General features: G+C 34.4%; 1 long non-coding RNA gene across 1 annotated transcript in view; it reads right to left on the bottom strand.

Annotated features, from left to right (window-relative positions):
* Positions 1-19,511, bottom strand: part of LOC103096050 (uncharacterized) — a 180,130-nt gene that overhangs the window by 47,954 nt on the left and 112,665 nt on the right. The window contains exon 3 of the long non-coding RNA XR_001624193.2: positions 1,260-1,301. This is a non-coding gene — a long non-coding RNA (uncharacterized LOC103096050). The remainder of the gene's footprint in view (positions 1-1,259; positions 1,302-19,511) is intronic.

Here is a 19,511-nt window from a genome sequence, read left to right as displayed (position 1 = left end):
GGGCATGCTACTGAAAAATATTTCATGAAAGGAGTCAATCAATATGGCAGTCTTCACCATTGCTTTATTTTAAGAAATTGCTACAACAACCCCAAACTTCAGCAACCACCACTCTTATCAGCTAGCAGTCATCAACATCAAGACAAGACTGTCAATAAGCAAAAAAAAAAATTACAACTTGAAGACAACTCAGAAATATGGTTAGATTTTTTTCTAAAAAAATATTTTAATTAATGTCTGTAGTTTTGTAGAGATGATACCATTACATACTTACTAGATTATAGTATAAATATAACTTTTATATGCACTGGAAAAAACAAAAAATTCATGACTCACTTTATTGCAATATTCACTTCATGTAGTGGTCTGGAACAAAAAGTCATAGTACCTTTGAGCTATGCCTGTATTTCTCTTGTTTATCATATTGAATTTTTTTTGTTTGCTTCAGTGCATTTTTTTTAAATTGCAGCAATCCAACTACCTTGCATTTATTCTGTAAATACCACATAGGTACAATATTGTCTCCCTTGATTGGTTGAAAGCTCCTAAGAGTAAGAGTCGTGTTATTCTGTTACTTATATCACCCAGTACCTAACTCATTGCCTTTCACCTTGTAGGGTCTAAATAAATGTTTACTAATTGATTGATTGGCTGATTGATGGAACCTGGTTTTGGAGTTTTGCAGTCATGATCTTTAAGTATTCAAGATTATATCCCCAAACCCTTGCTTCTAAACCTAAGTATGGTTCCAAATAATTTAACTTCTGCCCTTGATGTCCACGAATATATGACAGCTCTCAAATGAACATGTTTTCTGTGAACTCTCCAAACAGTAATAAAATTATTTTAATAATCACTTGAAATTTTAAATTTTGCTTATGATGAAGCTAAGGGAGGAAAAAAATAATTTTTGTAGGCTGCAGCTGAGAAAATTACTGAGCAAACAAAACAGAAGCACGTTCTCTGAAAATTATTTGTCTCAAACATTACAGTTCCCTCCAAAAATCAATGTACTCTAATTTGCAGGAAAATGTTTATCCTGTTACAAAAAAAATAAAGTAAAATAAAATAAAATGAAGAACCACACGAGTTGTACAACTACTGATAATAATTACATACTATATATTTCAAAAGAGGATTTCAAAGAGCATGGCAGCCATTCCAATTCCCATTTTATTTGTGCCAAAATTAAAACATGGAAAGGAGTGTCTAGTCTAAGGTCATACACAGCCTAGAGTAAAGGACTAATAGTTTCATACCATGCTTTGTCCTCCAGAGAACCCAGTCTTTCACATAGTTCCCTGTAGAGAAGAGACAGATAATCAGGATTATTTCACTCGTCAAACAATTCATTCTATAACAGAATTGCCTCTTGTAATAAAGCATATTATAATGCTTATGATATGCTACAATAGACTGAAAATTGTGTACCTATATCTTCATTTTACAGACATGGTTGAAAATGGATATGCATAGGCTTCATTTGGATTTTGAGAAAGCCTTTGATCAGGATACTTATGACAGGCTCAGGCTTAAAACTACGGACTTAACTGATCCCGATTAAGACATTAAAAAAGAATAAGGGCTTGTTGAATAACACAAGAGGTTATTTGCCAGGAAATAATCTTTATTGAGGCTTTAGAGGTCCAAAGTATTGCTTCTCTTAGCATATATTAAATTTGAAACCTTGTCATTGTTAGCTTCTGCCACCACCTACACCACCACCTCAACTCCTTCAAATTCTTGAGGCTGTGAGAAAACTTGGAACAAATCTGGATTTATCAAAGGACTTGATGAGCCCATTTAGCATTAGCCAAAAGTTGTAGGGAATGCTTCTGTGATTCTGGGGCCGTCCGAGTCCCCTAGCAACTGAGCTTCATCTATCCAGCCACATTTCATTCTGCTTCCGTCTCCTTGATGCTAGAAGGCACAACTTAAATCCTGCTTTTCCCCAAGTGTCATTAAGTCATCATGGTGGGAGGCATAAGAGCATCACCAACACATATAATTGTTTGTGTTCCAATCCTAGAGTGACACTTCGCTTTGGACCTGCATGTTATTACCAGAGTTAAAGGTTATTTTCCTGGTTCCTCCTTAATACTTATTTGATACTCTGCCGGCTGCCATTGAAGGCTTTAGCTGAATAATAAATGTAGTAAAATAATTGGTTCTACTTCCTTCTTCTAGGGCCTATCTTTTCTTTCTCACTTCCTTCTTCATCTAAATGTCAGCAGTTTAGTCATTTAGTGTCTCTAAAATCCCTTCTTTCAGAACAGCTCAGGACTAAGTAAGCCATTAGATAGATTACTAAATGTTTAATTTCAAATCCCTCTTTCATCATCTAACACCCACTCCTCCAACAGATAACAATCACAAAACAAATGGCCAATGATTTAAAGGTTTATACTACAGTAAATATGTTCAAGTATTTCTAAAGGATTATAAAATGTGCTAAATTTTTACCAAAAAGTATTTGCTTGAGTCAATATTATAAATATCTTAACTTTTTTTTATTTTGCAATTACAAATCTCCTTAAAAAACAATACAATTGTTATATTTAAGTCATTGCCCTTTTAATTTAAGAACTGCATACATTCTTTATCTGAGGTTAATCTTTGTTCACTTTAGTGAATCATTAATATCAAAATGATTGCTTCTTTACATATGCTAAATAGAATAAGAAACATTATTCATGAAAATATAACGAATATTTAGCTTATTAAAAAACATATCTAATTCCACTTGACCAAAATTCTTTTGTCAACTTGGGAAATTTTACTAAGTTCTTTATCAGTTAATACCTAGGCCACAGTCAGGACCGTAGGATTGGAGTGCTTGCCAAGCAACTTAACTAAGAAAATATTAAATAACAGATTTTCTTCATTTACATATCTGAGATTTACCAAAATGAAAAATTTTATGGGACAGAACATTTTGAGTTGATTGTACTAAACTAAGTAGGCTACCAATCATATGCTTTGAAAACTTGTCAAGTTGGAAAAGGCTGAAATAACCATAAATTTCTGTCAAAGAAACTGAAGGAGACTCAGATTATTTTGTCTACAAAATAGCATTTCTTCAGAATAAAGTGAAAATTTAACAGTTGAGCATTCTCCCCATACATCTTTGTATTCTGAACTGTAATTCTTTTGAATACTATGTCTTATAATAGTAAATTACCCCCCCCAAAACTATGTAATGTAAATGAATGTACCTATTATTTTACATTTCTTTTAGGAATAAAAGTAAAAAGAATTTTCTTTCAGAATATAATTAATCTAAAGTTTCTAAAGACAAGCATCTTTATCTAAAGAGGGCTTGACTTTCATTCATGGTTATATTTTTTTCCCATTTCTGTTTCATTTCCAATAGAATATATGCTCCACGGAATGGGGAGAAATAGAAATTATTTTACTTTTTACCTTTATATCATCAGTCTAGCACAGTACATAGCACATAGTGGATTCTTGATAAAGGATAAAGGATAGAAAGAGGAGACCCTGGCAAAATGAGGCATGTTGGAAAGTTGTGCTCACCTGAATCAATGCTTTTATTCTGAATGAAAAACTTATTGTGCCCCTTCCAACCTTCACTCTCCATGGGTAGACAAACATCCTTTTGTTAGCTGTTTGATGGAATACTAGTATCTCATTTCATTCTAGCTTCAGACTAAGATTGATCCAACTCAGAGAATAAGTCAAATACCAATGTCATCCCCAACATCAACATGCAAAGCTATAAACCTGCAAGAATTAGTTAACAATAAATTAATCAATCGATTTATAAGTACTTATTAAGTCCTTAATAAGTCTCAGTGATGAGATGTGCTGAGATTACCTTGGATTGTGGAGATATAAATCCAAAAGAAGAAAAAACCCTTAGAAATATTTTACAAGTTTCCAATTTCATTCAGTGCTCACTGTAACTAGTGCTTTTCAAAACTGCTCTCTTTTTTTGAAATTACTACTTTTTAAAGAAAAAGAATAGAAAAAAAAACATTTTTTTTCAGTTGCTCTTAAAGTAGGTAATCTTGATGAACAGACCTGAGGATTCCAAGTAATCTATAGACATGTAGGGACTTCCATTTCTCAATCCTAAATTGTATTATTCCCAAATATATTGGAACCTTTACATATATTGTTGCATTGACAAAAACAAGTTCAAGGCAAGTGTTAACTTTGAAATAGAAAATGAATTTTTTGGCCATGACACCCCATGAGATGAGTATAAGTAAAAACTGTTGATAAGTTGTAATGTGCCTCCCTTCTATTTCTACAGTGTCACAAAAAGGATATTTTTGGATCATCTACAAACAATATAACTATTGTTTGATTCTCCACAGAACATCTTTATGACACCTTGGAAGACCTTAAATAAGCACATCTCCTACTTTTGCACTTCCCTTGATGAAAATATTTAGCAGATCACTGAGCAGTTATCTCTTTGGTTACATCTGTCACAGTTGTGAAATTTTAAAGTATATGTGAGAAATACCCAGGTGGAGAAGAATCTTCAACACTCATGTTTTGTTCTAAAGAGTAAAAAAGCTTTTAAAAAGAAAATCAATGGAAGATAGACAATGGAATATCATATCCTTTTGCTTCTTAGTAAAGTCAAATGGCTGGAAATATATGATTTTTTTCTAAAAATTACATGCAAATAACTCTTTCCTTTTCATATTTTTTTCTGATTCTCTTTTTAACACATGCATGACATTCTTTTATAAAGATTAGGAAGCAGGCATGCAAGTTTCATAGTTGTTGATGTCTTACAATGATGTTCCCTTAAAATATTATCTTTTCTCTTTTTGAATTGTCCCTGTGATTTCTTGAAATGCTGTCTTTGAGTATCTTCAGGATCAGTCATCATTAGCACAGATGTTTTTCTCCACTTTAATAGGGATGATGATGATGATGATGATGATGATGATGGAAGATTTGAATTTTACAATGAAAAAAACATTCAACTGCCTTATGGTTTGCCCACCACATGCTTTTTGAGCAGTAAATCTTTATATATCCACACACAAAGAGAACTCAGTCCCAATTAATACAAATGGTAAATTCTCAAAAGTGTTTGTATTATTCAATTGTCACTGTTTATTGCTTGGAACTACTTGTAATATTTTGCAAAATTATGTCAAATAGTGAAAATTCAAGTATATTTTTCAAATTTGTACTACATATTTCCATTAAGATAGGACCAAGTGACATGTTTTGCACAATTTAAACTTTGATTACTATGTATTTGAATATAAGCAACCAATGCAAAGGTCACATTGTTTGTTCTAATTGAGATCCTGTTTGTGTATATGCTATATAAACATATCTAAAAGCAGGGAAATATGGATCGGTTATATAATTGATAAGGGATTCTGCAAATGAGTGACTGGATATAGGAAAATTGCTATCTCTAACATTGCAGTAGCCCTAATGAGTTGTTACAAAAACAAAAACCTGGCTTTGCCTACCACTGTAGTTGAATGGAGAGTGTATAAGATTCATTTCCCCTCCAATTTGAGGCTGGTAAGGTTGTATTTCCTGCCTCAAAAAGTAGAAAGCTCAAAATATATAATGCCAGACATACATTTGCCTTTTCTATTATTTGAGTTTACAATAGAATGTTTGTGAATTGATTATAATATATATATTGACATATATATGTGAATAACTCAGATGGTTTATAATATGTAAGGAGACAAAAAATTAATCAACTATATGATCAATTGATTCCTATAAGAGCCAGGAGCCATGTGTTCCTTCCATCAGTTATCTAAACTTTGAAAAAGAAATTATTCATATGCATGATTTTAGTGTTTTGGTATAATCTGAAGTTCACAAAGGTTAATCATATTGTGTTTTTCTCCAATTGCTATTTGTTAAATCAAATAGTCATTAAAACAATGATTTCTTTGCTTTTGTCATTGTGTTTTATCATTTTATTTAATTCTTTTGCTTAATGGAATATTTACTTGTTAAGTATATTTTAGATAATGGTTCTGTGGCATTTCAGACCTCTCCAACTACATTTCCCATGGAATCCAATTAGCAAACCATAAGGCAAGGTTTTTCTCAGTATCACAGAGTTTTCCCTCGTTCAATGCTTGGTACTTCTCTTAATGATTCAGGTGCTATTCTAACATAAGTTCTAAAATAAACCAATTCAAATTCATATTTTCCATCTGAGATGCATATAAAATTCAAGATTTTTTTTAAATTTACATCCTGACTTCAGAAACAAATTACAACTAAAAGAATCTTTTTTAACAATTATACACACTTTCTATTCTACTTAAAAGTTACTATGAAGGATGTCAGAATATAAACATAAAAAATCAATATTTTATAGGAAATGTGATTTTTAAAAGGTTTTCTTTATAACATACAAAGCAAATATAGACAAAATGTAGGGTCTTTAAGGAACATTATTTTGTTGACAATTCTAAATTAGTTGGCTTCTCTTTTTTTATCCAACTGGTGTTAAATGAATTTATTAAATAAGTAAGGTCTTTGATAAAAAAAAAAGACAAACCTCAAATTCTTTTCTTTCTTTCTTTTTGTGTAGGGTTGTTTTTAACTTTATCTTAAATTACAATATATATGTGTACATAAATGTGAAACAAGGATGGCAATATCAACAGAAGGTTCTTTTCTAGAACATGATTTCTCCTTACCAAGGAAACGTTAAGTTATAGAATCAGCTGGGTGGATGCCAGCAGGTAAGAGCAGAAGGAAAAGAAAATTTTTCAGTAAGTGCTCACTTCATAATTTTCTATCTAGCTGCCTCTTCTTTCTCACCTCTCTTCTGAGTTTCAGAGTTACTCTTGGTTCCTAGGGCTACTGATCGATCCCACAGGATTACATCAGGTATATGAGTATATGCACCTGCCTAGTCCATCTTCTTCTGAAATCTAAGGTGCTTAATCTCTAAGGGCAAGTGTTAAAACCCAAAGAAATTCTGAAAAATGAATTAATTATACATGTCATCTTCTCTACTGCTTTTTTTCTCTCAGAAACACAAACTGTAGTCTTACTGTAGTTTTCATTATGAAAACTCTTTTTTAAGGGACACAAAAAATTACTAAAGAAAAGAAAAAAATTCATGAGGTCTCCATTCCAATCGATTTTACCTCTGATTAACTTTGTTATTGCTCTTTAGTAGATAGGGGAAAATAGCAGAGAGTAATGAAGATTGCCAAAGAGGATCAGGACCCACATAGTCCCTAACATCCTTTCCCACCTGTGTAAATATAATGAATATATATGTATGTATATATAGATATAGATATATAATGTAAATATAATAAAAGAAGGGGAAATTATCTGAGAAATTACAGTTGAATATAGTAGTGTAACCCTACCGTTAGGCTATCTAAATTAAAGTTTAGGAAATGGCTTTCATAAAACATCATAAATCATTAAAGTAATGTATTCATTATTTACTCTAAATATACATAAAATTTCAAATATCATTAGAGAGCAATACCATGAAGGTGACAAAAGGATCTTCTCAGAGTTTTCACCTAGATGAAAAGAAATAAAGGGCCAGAAGAGGTACAAGAGAATTCATCCAGAGAAGGAAAAGTCTGATCAGCAAGTTAAAAATGTAGCAATCATGATAATCTTTCCTATCTCCCAAATTCAATTATTCTGACAGCACACTGACCTTAGTACTAGCAGAAGAGGTAGACCCTTAAGAGAGGCTAACACCTGGAGGAAGTAAGCTATCTAGATGTGCTGGGGGTTTAGGTGGGGATGGAGAACTGGGGAATTCACTAGATATGAGCCTTCAGAGCGAATATTATATGCTCAGGGTGCACACTGAAGCTGGAAACTAGCTTCTACCTCAAATTACCTCTCCTCTCAAACTAAAATTGCTCCAACCCAAAATAATTCACTGACTTCAGGGCTCATTTTCCATATTGTTCTCTTTATTTCAATGGATCGGGGGGAGGGGGAGGAGTATAGAAATCCAAGATCATTCATATATATACGTATTCATGTACATATATACATATATATATACTCTAATCCATATCAATAACACTGTAAATCAATTCGATTGCTTTACTGCATATACACTGTAGAAGATTCTTATTTCTTTTAAGAAACATCCCCTCTATCCAGTTTCCACCTGTCCTATGCTATGTATCTCCTCTCACATTTGCACTTTAACATCATCCTCTCTGAATCCCAATTCACATATTCAAAAACCAATAAACTCAAGGAAGATTTCAATCTAGTCTTATTTCTGAACAACTTCAAATAGTATAAGAATGAAAGTAAGCAGTTAAAGAAAGAGCAGCTAAAAAAACCAAATAGATGGTTGCTCTTCTGGCAGTTAGAGAAGGGGACAAAATATTTCTCTCTATACATATCTCTCCTACCACCACATTAAAAGGGGGTAATGAAAAGTTTGTGAAGATAGGGAAACCAAAATGGTTCCCTCATTCTGGATAGAGGAACTATAGATAGCTATAGATCCAAGTTGGTGAACATGTGGCACATGTGATATAGATGGCATGCAGAGGCCTCTCTGTGGAAACATATGCTGCCACTATAGATCCAAGATGGTGAACATATGGCATGCATGATATAGATGGCATGCAGAGGCCTCTCTGTGGAAACATATGCTGTCACTCACCAGAGTCTGTTACTAGAAAGGTAGAGGAACTCAGGTGGAGCTGCTCCTTTCCTCCTCTCCACCATGCCTTCCTGCCCCTCTGCCCAACAGCCCAATGGAAGCACTTATTCCTCTCTCTTTCTCCCTCCCCTTTCTAGGGTAAGTAGGAGAGGAGGTAAGCACTAGGTTTCTGAGGGTGACAAATCATGGCATGTAGTCTGGGGGAGGCATGTGGTCTTTAAAAGGTTAGCCATCACGGCTATAGAGAGAAGCCAAAATGTCCTACTAATTACCATCTGTTGCCTTAGGCCATCCAGTTCACCCCTGTGCTATCTCTCTCCCTCCCTCTTTCTCCTCCCTCCTTTCTTCCTTCTCCTCCTCCCTCCATCCCTCCTTCTCTTTCTTTCTCTCTCTCTCTCTCTCTCTCTCTCTCTCTCTCTCTCTCTCTCTCTCTCTCTCTCTTTCTTTCTTTCTAATGTCAGCAATTCCCCTTATCTTCCCTTCTGATCATCTCTACTGTCCCAGGCTAGTCTAGTGACCATTATTATTAATCATGCTCAGTTCAGGATGCAGTCCCAGAGAGCTTTCTGTCTTCTTCTCCCAAGTCTATCTATCTATCATATGGCTTGCTTCTCTGGGGATGTTATTCAAGGTTACACACACACACACACACACACACACACACACACACACACACACACGCACACACGCACACACGCACACACACGCACGCACACACGCACGCACGCACGCACACTCCAGAATTTGGAGAACTTTGGGTAACTACCTGGTTCACTCAAAAAAAAAAATCAAAGTAAAATGAGATTCACATCATATCTCTGGCATCCTGACTAAGTTTTCAATGAATCTAGAAAGTTTATGTCCTGATGTTCTATAAAAATACAAAACAGTTGCTTAATTCACTTGTTCAAGAATTCATATTAAATATAAAAGAATAATCCGATAGTGAATGGGTCCACTACTATTTCTATCTAAAATTTACTTGAAAATATAAGAATAGGTTAAATAATAACAATAACTCAATTTTATACCACATGTTTTATTTATCCCAAATTTTTTTTATTTTTCACACTATACTTATATATCATTCACATATTGTAAATATATAAAATAGGTTTCAATATGATGACAATTCTAGAGCATCTGATTTCTACATGGAAACTTAATCTCTTTTTTAAGATATGCCACCAATATAATATATACAATTCATATAATTGATGACATTTTTCAAGGAATTAACCCTGAAAGTCTAATGTTGTCTATTCCTGAACATATAATAGTAGTAGTAGTCTCTCGGTAACTGAGGATGACGATTGTCTTTGTGCGCTTTCATCTGTGATGTAGATGAGTGTGCACAAAGACACTTGTGCGTGAAGGAGATTTAAGTGGAAAAGTCGATGCACAGAGACAGTCCCCCTCTCTCGGCGTTGGAAGCCTGGGTCCAGTGGTACGAAAAGTCGTTACACCTGGAGACTTCCTCAGCTGCATCGGATGGCCGTGTTGTCTTTTGTGCTCCATCACACACTAAGTACCCCACAGTGCTTTGCTGTGTCGCCCTCTCAGCCATTGAACCTTCTTATTGGTTTCTTCCGTCTGTTCCGCCGAAGCAGTCTTCACATGCTGGGTGAGCAAAGCCCTGGTTCACTAGGGGTCGACGTCGACCTGATGGCTACCCTCACAAGGTTTAGCCGGCCTGTCGAAGCCGTTGCCCGGGGTGTGGCCGCTGCCACATGCTAGCAGCTACTGGGAGCCACAAGTGAGAACTGGGTGTCAGGTGTATGTCAGAGGCTGGAGAGCTGCCCTAGGAGGGCATGACAAGCCCCCCATACCAAAGATATTACTCCTACCTGAGCACCCCATACACCCCATATATACATATATACATATATATAAATAAATATATATATATATATTTTTTTTTCTGGATAGAATGAAGTATGGCTTCCAAATCAAAAAGTAAGTCACACTAAACAATTACATGAATGAGTAGATTTACTTTGATGATATTAAATTGTGTCACTCAATTTAAATAAAATAAAGCAGTATCTTTATTCCATGGAAAACTTCTCTAATGAGCCTAAAAATATCACTGGGATATGATAAGTATTTAAAAATTCTTAATGAATGTCAAGAAAAAATAGTGCTTGTAGGCTTTGAGCCTCAATAAGTAGGTAAAATAGAACCAACTTATCCTGGTGGCACTTTAAAAATTAATTATTATTTTATAGTATTTTAAAGTCTTCAGAGTATTTTATCTTCAAAGCGCATATCTAGACATATGTAGCTATAGCTATAAATATGCATATATATAATACGCACATGCCTATACATCTATTAATCAGCCAGTATTTATTAAAAACCTATATGCCAGACATTGGGCTAGATGGTGGAGCTACAAAATCAAAAATGAAACCATCCCTTGCCCTCAAGAAATCTATGTACCTTTGTGTTTATTTGCATGTATATATAATACCCCCAAAATACTAACATCTGGAATCATGTTCTTTATTTAAAGGTTTTATTTAAGTAGCTCAGTAAAGAAAATGAAAAGAGCCCAAGACATTCACTCCATACATGCATACACACACATGACATATATATATATATAATACATGAATGGTTATATTCACCCTTTAAGTTATCCAAGTGGGGCTGGGGTGGGTGGGGGGAATCAGCAATGAAAAGGCATATGAGCCCAAATGTGGGTTAAAACACATATGAATGTCCTCAGGTGTGAAGCAGTTTCTTGGCCAGAGAAGGGGGTCTGTGAGGTCTTTGTTTACATCCCCAAATCTTTCTTGTGATTCAGATACCAAATAACTATGCATAGCCAGTCCTTAAGGCCTCTTCAGTCAATGTAAAATTTTAAGTTTAACTTTCATAAACCATTTTTGGCTTTAGTTGTCTACAGCAAATGAAAATATCTTAAAAGTCTTATAGTTGACTAGGGTAGGTACTTGTGCAAGGTCACAGCATTTGTATTGGAGGCAGGGTTCGAGTCTAGATCTTTTGAGCTTCAAGACCAGCTCTCTATTGAGTAGGTCATCTTCTCTCTCATATATGTGTGCACGTGTACTTATACATATATATGTGTGTGTATATATATATGCCCATACATATATAGAAATATACAATTATTTTTTTTTAAATATAACCACTCAGGTGCAGCTTACATGCCTCAGTGGACTGAGAGCCAGGCCTGGAGGCAGGAGGTTCTGGGTTCAAATCTGAACTCAGACACTTATTAACTGTGAGACTCTGGGCAAGTCACTTAACTCTCATTGTCTAGTACTTACCACTCTTCTGCTTTTTAACCAATATATAGTATTTATTATAAGATGGGAGGTAAAAGTTTAAATATATGTGTACAAATTTTCCTTATATACCAATAATGATGCATGACAATATATTTTAGTCATTTTTCCTTTGTTATAATCTTAGATGTTGCTTAAGGGTAGGGATTTTTTTTTCATTTTTTAGATCCCAGGCCTCAACCCCAGTACAGTTCCTGGGACATGGTAGGCATTTAATAAATACTTTTTGATTGACTCAGTGATTCAGTTAGCATAATCTTTTGAATATCCTCAGTGGTGGTCAGTCACTGTCATTTCAGGGTAGATTTGATTCTCAGGAACATGTCCAAAGTCATTGAGAATTTTGTCTAGTGAATAAAATGGCTGATGAAGCTAGAGAATACATTTCCATTCAAAACAAGCAAAAAAAAGGCAAAATGCAAATCATGACTATATGACTATAAAGTAATCGATTTTCTTGTGTACTGTAGAAGCTGATTGAAGTCACTTCAATATGGGAAATTCCCAAAATGTCATCATCAGGGATAACAAAGGTAACCACCTGAAGGATAATGTTCATTTGAATATATTCTTGTCTCCTTATTTAGTAGTACTACCTCACAAATGTGCTGAAGTACTTGGAAAATGAATGGGTGTCATTTTGGGAGCTCTCAAACTTAGAGGACTACCTGTCAAAACGAGTAGAATACTCTTCTCAAAATGAAACAGGCAAAATCACTAGGAAGACTACCTGGGATTCTTTGCAGAAATGTAATATAAATTTAATAATTTATTCAAACTATTCATCTTCTCAGATCTAACTATGATTATAATGGTTAGGTTTAACAAGCATATGCTTATAAAGCAACATCTGGAAATAAAATTTTAATAAAAAGCAGCAATATTTATCAGGAGAACAATTGGCAGAATATATTTTTCTTTAGTCGATGTGCTTTATAAAGAACTAATGACAAGGGAAATTACGGAAATAGATATATAAACTTAATTCAGTTCACATTCATACTACTACTGCCACTATTACTACTATTACACCACAACTACTACCTACCATCACCACCACAAAGAGGAAGAGGAGGAGGAGAGAAACTTTATAAAAAAAAGAGTGTAGAACATATAAAAGCTCCTTAGGAAAACTGGTTAAATAAAAACATATTTTTTTCCAAAAAGTATAATTTAGTACTTACTTTGAATGTGTTTTGCAAGCAAAAAAAGCAACCACAAGGGCAACAACAAAAGCAATCAAAGTTTCTGCATATTATATGTGTGAACATGGAGGAGGGAAGAGAAAAATAGCCTTTTATCTATGGCCAGAAGCTTTATGTGACTACTAGATGATATGTTCAGGCATAAAGTGACAATAAATGACCTTTTGGGGGATTCTATTAATAGAAAATAGGGTTTGAATAAGTCTGAATTGAATTATACAAAACTCTCTCAAAGATAAGTGGACCTTATGAGTAACTAACAAAACATTTCTTTCAGGTTAGTTTAATATATGTAATGTCAATCCATTTGAAACAGTATAATTTGTCAGACTTTGTGATGATGCTTTGTCTTGGGACAAAATTGGAAAAGCTGAAATGTAATCAAATCCTTACTTCAGATACATAATTTTCAGGAAGATAACAAAAGACTACAAATTCCAGCATTCATGCAACTAAGCTATCTTACTTAAAAATATGAAAAACCTCGACCCTTAACCTTCTAACCAACTTCTAACTAACTTCTACATGAGTTATTTAATTCCAAGAATTCTTAAAAACTAAGTCTTTTGTAGTAACTGTCTCATCCAGTAATAACAGTTACTGTAATGATAATGACAATAGTCTAAAATACTGTTATTCAGGGAGTATCTGGGGGTCTCAGTGGATTGAGACCCAGGCCTAGAGAAGGGAGGTCCTAGGTTCAGATCTGGCCTCAGACACTTCCTATCTGTGTGACCCTGGGCAAGTCACTTGACCCCCATTGCCTCTTGCACTCTTCTGCCTTGGAGCCAATACACAGAAGGTAAGGGTTTAAAAATAAATAAATAAATAATAAAATAAAATACTGCTATTCAAATTATCATCCTCAAAATATATTTTATGACATCATTTGGACCCTTAAAACACCATATTAATAATTCATAACAGGAGTTCTTTGCTTATTTTCATTATTTTCTCCTCCAAACCCAAAAGAGCATATGGTAAGAGGTAGGGAATATTGACAATAAAATCTTTGAATGAAATAAGGGCAGAGGTGCTGATGCTTGCTGAATTTCTCTCCCCACTGGACAACTCAGCAAATCCATAGAGAGTAGATCAGGATGGAAAAGGATAAGGGATTTCTTGATAGTAACCTTTGTGAAGATTTACTTCAAGAACTATTGCTGAGTCTTAATCTCCTACTTGGAGACCCCCTGCCTCACACCAATCCTACCTATCTCTCTATGTTCATCTCCTCTTTCATCTTTTCCTGTCCCATTTTCCTTTATTCAGACTAACCTTCCTTATCGGCTCTTGTTTAATGGTGGAGTTAAAAATAAAGGTCCAAGTCAATGTGAAATCATGCTGCCCAAGACCTCTTTAAATGTAAATTTCAACCTGAGATGGATATTCATAATTGTCATTAGTTTCAACACTGCTTAATATAAAATAATAATTCAACATTAAAACTAAAATATGACAAAAAAACTAAAACCCTCTTTTCCTTTTGCTTAGAGATTTAACTGAACATTCCCTACTGCTACCAAATCTCTCTTTGTTTTCTTCATTTTAAAACAGGTCTGTAGTTGATTGTTTCATTAATTCAATTGCTAGATTTTTCCTTTGCCTTAGATTTGTTAGGGAAGGTATCGAAATAAAAATAAACATAATTATCTCATATTATTAATATTATTGTGTAACACCTAATTTTACCCATCTAATAGCAAGTAGATCTAATTATTCCTTCAGAACTCACAACTTTTAGGATTTTTTTTTCATTAGCATCACACCCAAATACATGCATACACACAAATTATGTATCCTGCTTCTTTTGCCAAACTCTATAAGTATGCTGAGTTTGTGCTTGATGTTTCCTCATAATTTATACTGCACATAATTTCATTTATTACATTTTATCTCACTGTCATTTCATCAGTCTCTTCAGGATAGTGTATGCTCTATTACTTAGTCTGGGCTGTGTTCAATAATGTTTGTTACTAATGTGTGTTCCAAGGGAATGATTAAATTTACTTGCTATTAGATGGGTAAAATCAACTAGAGACCATGTTGCCCCTCATCAATGATTCCCATGCTTTGCTCGCTGTTGTCTCTATGGTAGCCCAGTAATCTCCTAATTTTACATCCATCTTTAGACCTCTTGCCTCATGCTGAGACACTAGCAAGTTCCCACTTTGGCCCCCATTGCTACTTTAGCAATCAATGATCCCAGGACCCTTACCACATGAAGTCTTTCTTTTTTTTTTCCCAGGGACGGGATAGTTAATAGGAATTTGTGCACCAGAGGTCAGCCCCAAAAACCATGTAAAGGAAAGCAGGAAGTAATGGAAATAACAAAGGGATTAGTTTCAAAGAATCTGGGAAAGCTTGAATGAACTCAAGCAGAGTGAAGAGAGCAAAATCAGGAAAACAATTTATAATAGAACAGGAAAAATGAATAACTTTCAAAGACTTGAGAATTTTTATCCATGCCAAGATCAACTGAGATTACAGAGAACTAATGATGATGAAGTATGCTACCTACTTCCTGAGAGGTGATAGACTCAAAAAATCTGTTTGGTTTGACCATTCATTTTCATTACAATGAGGCTTGTTTATTTGGGTTTTGCTGTTATAGCATGAGGAATTTTTTTCCCCCATAGGTAGCAGTGGTAAAAGGTAGGAGAAAGAGGAAAAATGCTTGTTAATTGAAAAATAATCATTTAAAAGTATTGTCAAATTATGGATAGGTGAAGGAAGTTTTGGAGCAGGATTCTAAGCCAAAATGTTCTTGACCCCAAGTTCAATGCCCACAGGGAGCAAACTGACTGTGCTATTTCCTGTTCCCATGTCAGGAGGCTAACAAAAAAACATCCTGTCACCAGGTTCCCTACCCTTTACTTTCCTCCTTTTTTAAAAGAATATAATGAAACCAGTCTCCCCTAAATTTTTCTTTCTGGGGCAAATTTTCCACTCTGGGGCAAAATGTCCTGGACAATCTCAAATTCTCAGTGCCAAATCTGCAGTACTCCATACACTTGTCATCATTCAGTACCCTTAAATACTTCCTTCTATTGCAAATTCTAGGTTTTTAGGACCTGTCATCCAATAAGACAAGGCCTCAGAGTCTTATAGCCTCTCATTTTTCCATTAAACCTATCAATATCTTTCATACTCTCAATGTTGCAGTCTACAACAACATTCTTACTTTTTGTCTTCTATTTTATAAAAAAGAGGAAAAGATGGGTAAAAAATATTGAGAATCCATTTCTGTAGCTGGCATATATTATATATATATACATATATATAATGAATTCCATAATAATTAAGGTATTATTAGTAGCTATTTTTTAGTAAAAAATCTGGGACAGTTGTATGTAATTTCTAACTACAGGAACTCAAATAAGGGAAACTAAGTCTCCAAGGCATAAAGAAATAGTTTTATTGGGAGATGATCACTCTCCCAATAAAGCTGAACTTCTAATCAAGACCAAAAGACCCCAAGCCTTGTAAGAGAACTTCTTTTATACCCCAAGAATATCACAACTTATGAAATACTCCAAAATAGTGATAAAAATAGAGAGATGTGGATTAGTTGAAGTAATCAGGAAACATTTCTCATTGGTAGAAGAAGTCACTTGATAGACAAGAAGGGGATTGGGGGAGCCTCAACTCTACTTCCTAAGCCTGATGGGGTCAAGGATGATGTATACTAAGATGACCAGGGTAAGGAGAAGGTGCCAGACCCCTAAACAGGACAAAACCCTGTTGATGTATATTAAGGTGTATGCAAAGGTGTAGGGGTGTCACCAGGCTTCTAACTGAAGCAAAAGCCTCTATGCTACTGAAGACCCAGTCACAAGTTCAAGACCATGATTGCTGAGGGTGCATGATATATCAAGTTATAGGCTAAGGCTAATACAAAGGCCTATGCTAACAATGATCAACTATATTGAAGCAGTTATCTTACTTTAAAACTTATACTAAAATAATCATAAAAGGCCTACTAAGATCATCACTTATGCTAATATAATGATTAAATTGGGATTTTTACTAAATAAGAGTTATAAAAAAAGTGCTTGCTGATTATTCTCCCTTAAGTCAAGAAAACTCTTAGCAACTGTTAACAATTTTGTTTAATTGGAATATTAGTAAAAAGAGAGAAATGTGGAAGGGAAAGAGGTAAGGAGACCGCCTATGCTACTGATCTCGTGAAATGAAGCTCAGTCCCCAACAGAGTTCCAATCTCCATTTGGGAATCCTAGTCCCTCACCAGCAATCCAGGCAGAATCCAGGCAAGGTCCCAATGCAGAAAAACCCTCATGAGCTAAGCTCACCAAAGCAGCAGTGAACCCAACAAGAAAGTCCCCAACTCCAAGAAGCTCCAAAGCCAAAAGTCAAAATTCGAAAGCAAAAAACTCTAGTCAAAATGCCCAAAGATCCAAGTTGAAGTCCAAAAGCCACAAGTAGCTGTCCTCCAAAGAAGAACTCCAAAGGAAAAGTCTCAAGAAGTCCCTTGGACAGGAAGTTCAGAACTTTTTATAGTCCTTTTTCCACATCACTTCCCATCCCTTCCCCACATTATGGGAACCTAAGGCAATTTTTCAATTTGCCTAGCACTGCCCAGGGATGGGGTCAGTGGCCTCTGGAGTTGCCATCCATCCTAGCAAGTGACTTGTGAACTCTCATACTTAGTGGCTGGTAAGGTACTAAGTAGGGGTACTTAATTTTTTGATTGATTAACTTAAAAGTCACTGATTGATAGACAAAGAGAGTTTGATTCACTCTTTACACTAGCATTTAAATATCTTAGAATTACAATTATGATTATCTAAATACTAATTCTAACATTAAACTCTAATCCTCATATAAGGGAATAGAGGATTTTTTCACTCACAACAATCATTACTATTGGTTATATGGCAAGTTGTGTTTATTGATTTCCTAAAGAAAAAAAAAGTGGTTCTATTACAATAAAAGAAATCAGTTTTAGAAAGGCTTCAAATGGCCATCAATGAGCAGAATGACTAACTATAAGATGATTAAAATCAAATTAACAAATTAATAGAAGTCAGTAGATTTCTTTATGAGAAGAATTTCATTAATGTAAAAATCTCAAATAAAAATTGATTATGAATTGAATACTAAATTGCAAGGATTCAAATATTACCAATTAGGCATATTATTGATGTCCTGTCAGCACATGTAAAAGAATTGTTCTTGTTTAGTTCATTTTAACAGATTCTTCAAGATATTCTAGAGAAGAATGCTGTTGGTGATACATTAGAAGTAATATAATCTTGGCAATTTAACAGTGTTTCCTGTAAAAACGGAAAAATTTAATGGAATGCATACTCAGCTTTTCTTAGGTTTTATCTCAGAAAAATAGAATTACCACTTGACAGAACCAAAACAGTCTTCTAACCTAATTGACACTAGAAAACAAGCCAAATCTATATCACCAAAAAGGGCTCACAATCTTCCATTCTTAAATAATTAATTCATATGAATTTTTACCTTTCATTAAATCTAAATCTTCTTTTATTGCAACTTTCAGCCATTGTTCTTAATTCTATCCTCTGGTAACATGATATGGACCATACATATCTTTACCCCTCCCTTATATCTGTTAGGCTAATTTTGTTAAAAAAAAAATTTTTTTGAGATGCCCCTCTAGACGTGATTAGCTTAGAGGACTAAAATGGCTCAGGCTGTTGATATCACTTCCTGGTGGGAACAAAGGGTTATGTTCTTCCTACAGTTTGACTGGTGAGAAATGAAAGTCAACTGGGAAAGGGAGATTTGCCCATCTGAACCAGTTCAAGAGGTTCTCAATGCCTATACCTATTAAATATTCTTCTGAAATGGTTAAGCAGATCTCCTGTAAACTGTTGAATGACCTCCTTTTGTTCCAAGGAGATCTAAAGCAGGAGGGGACTGGCCTAAGTCAGAACCAGCTTAGAAGAAGAGCCACATAAAACAATTCTAATTCTTCTTCCATATGACAGCCTTTCAAATATCTAAAGACATGTATTACCCAAGTAGTTCTTTTCTCTATCATATTAAGTCTAGAGAATTAAGAAAATAATAAATTAAGTCTAAATTTATAGCATTTTCTAATTTCTAAAATGTAAATGAAAACAATGACTATTTAACAATAGATTTTTCCAAGCCAATTCTAATTGGCTTCAACATATCCTTTATTATTACCCTCTACAGTCTTCTCATTTCCAGTGTAAAAGTTGTTAGTTCCTTCAAATGATCTTTATATGGTACAATTTTCAAATGTCCTCCCTAAAAACTGATGCCTTTAACTGAAAAAAAAATAAATATCCCAAGTACTGTCTGATCGAGGCATATTACAAAGGGTCT

Source organism: Monodelphis domestica, chromosome 8 (genome assembly GCF_027887165.1).
Source record: "Monodelphis domestica isolate mMonDom1 chromosome 8, mMonDom1.pri, whole genome shotgun sequence".
NCBI classification, from domain to species: domain Eukaryota; kingdom Metazoa; phylum Chordata; class Mammalia; order Didelphimorphia; family Didelphidae; genus Monodelphis; species Monodelphis domestica.
Note: the sequence above shows the minus strand (reverse complement) of the source record. Positions and strands in the feature narration are given on the sequence as shown.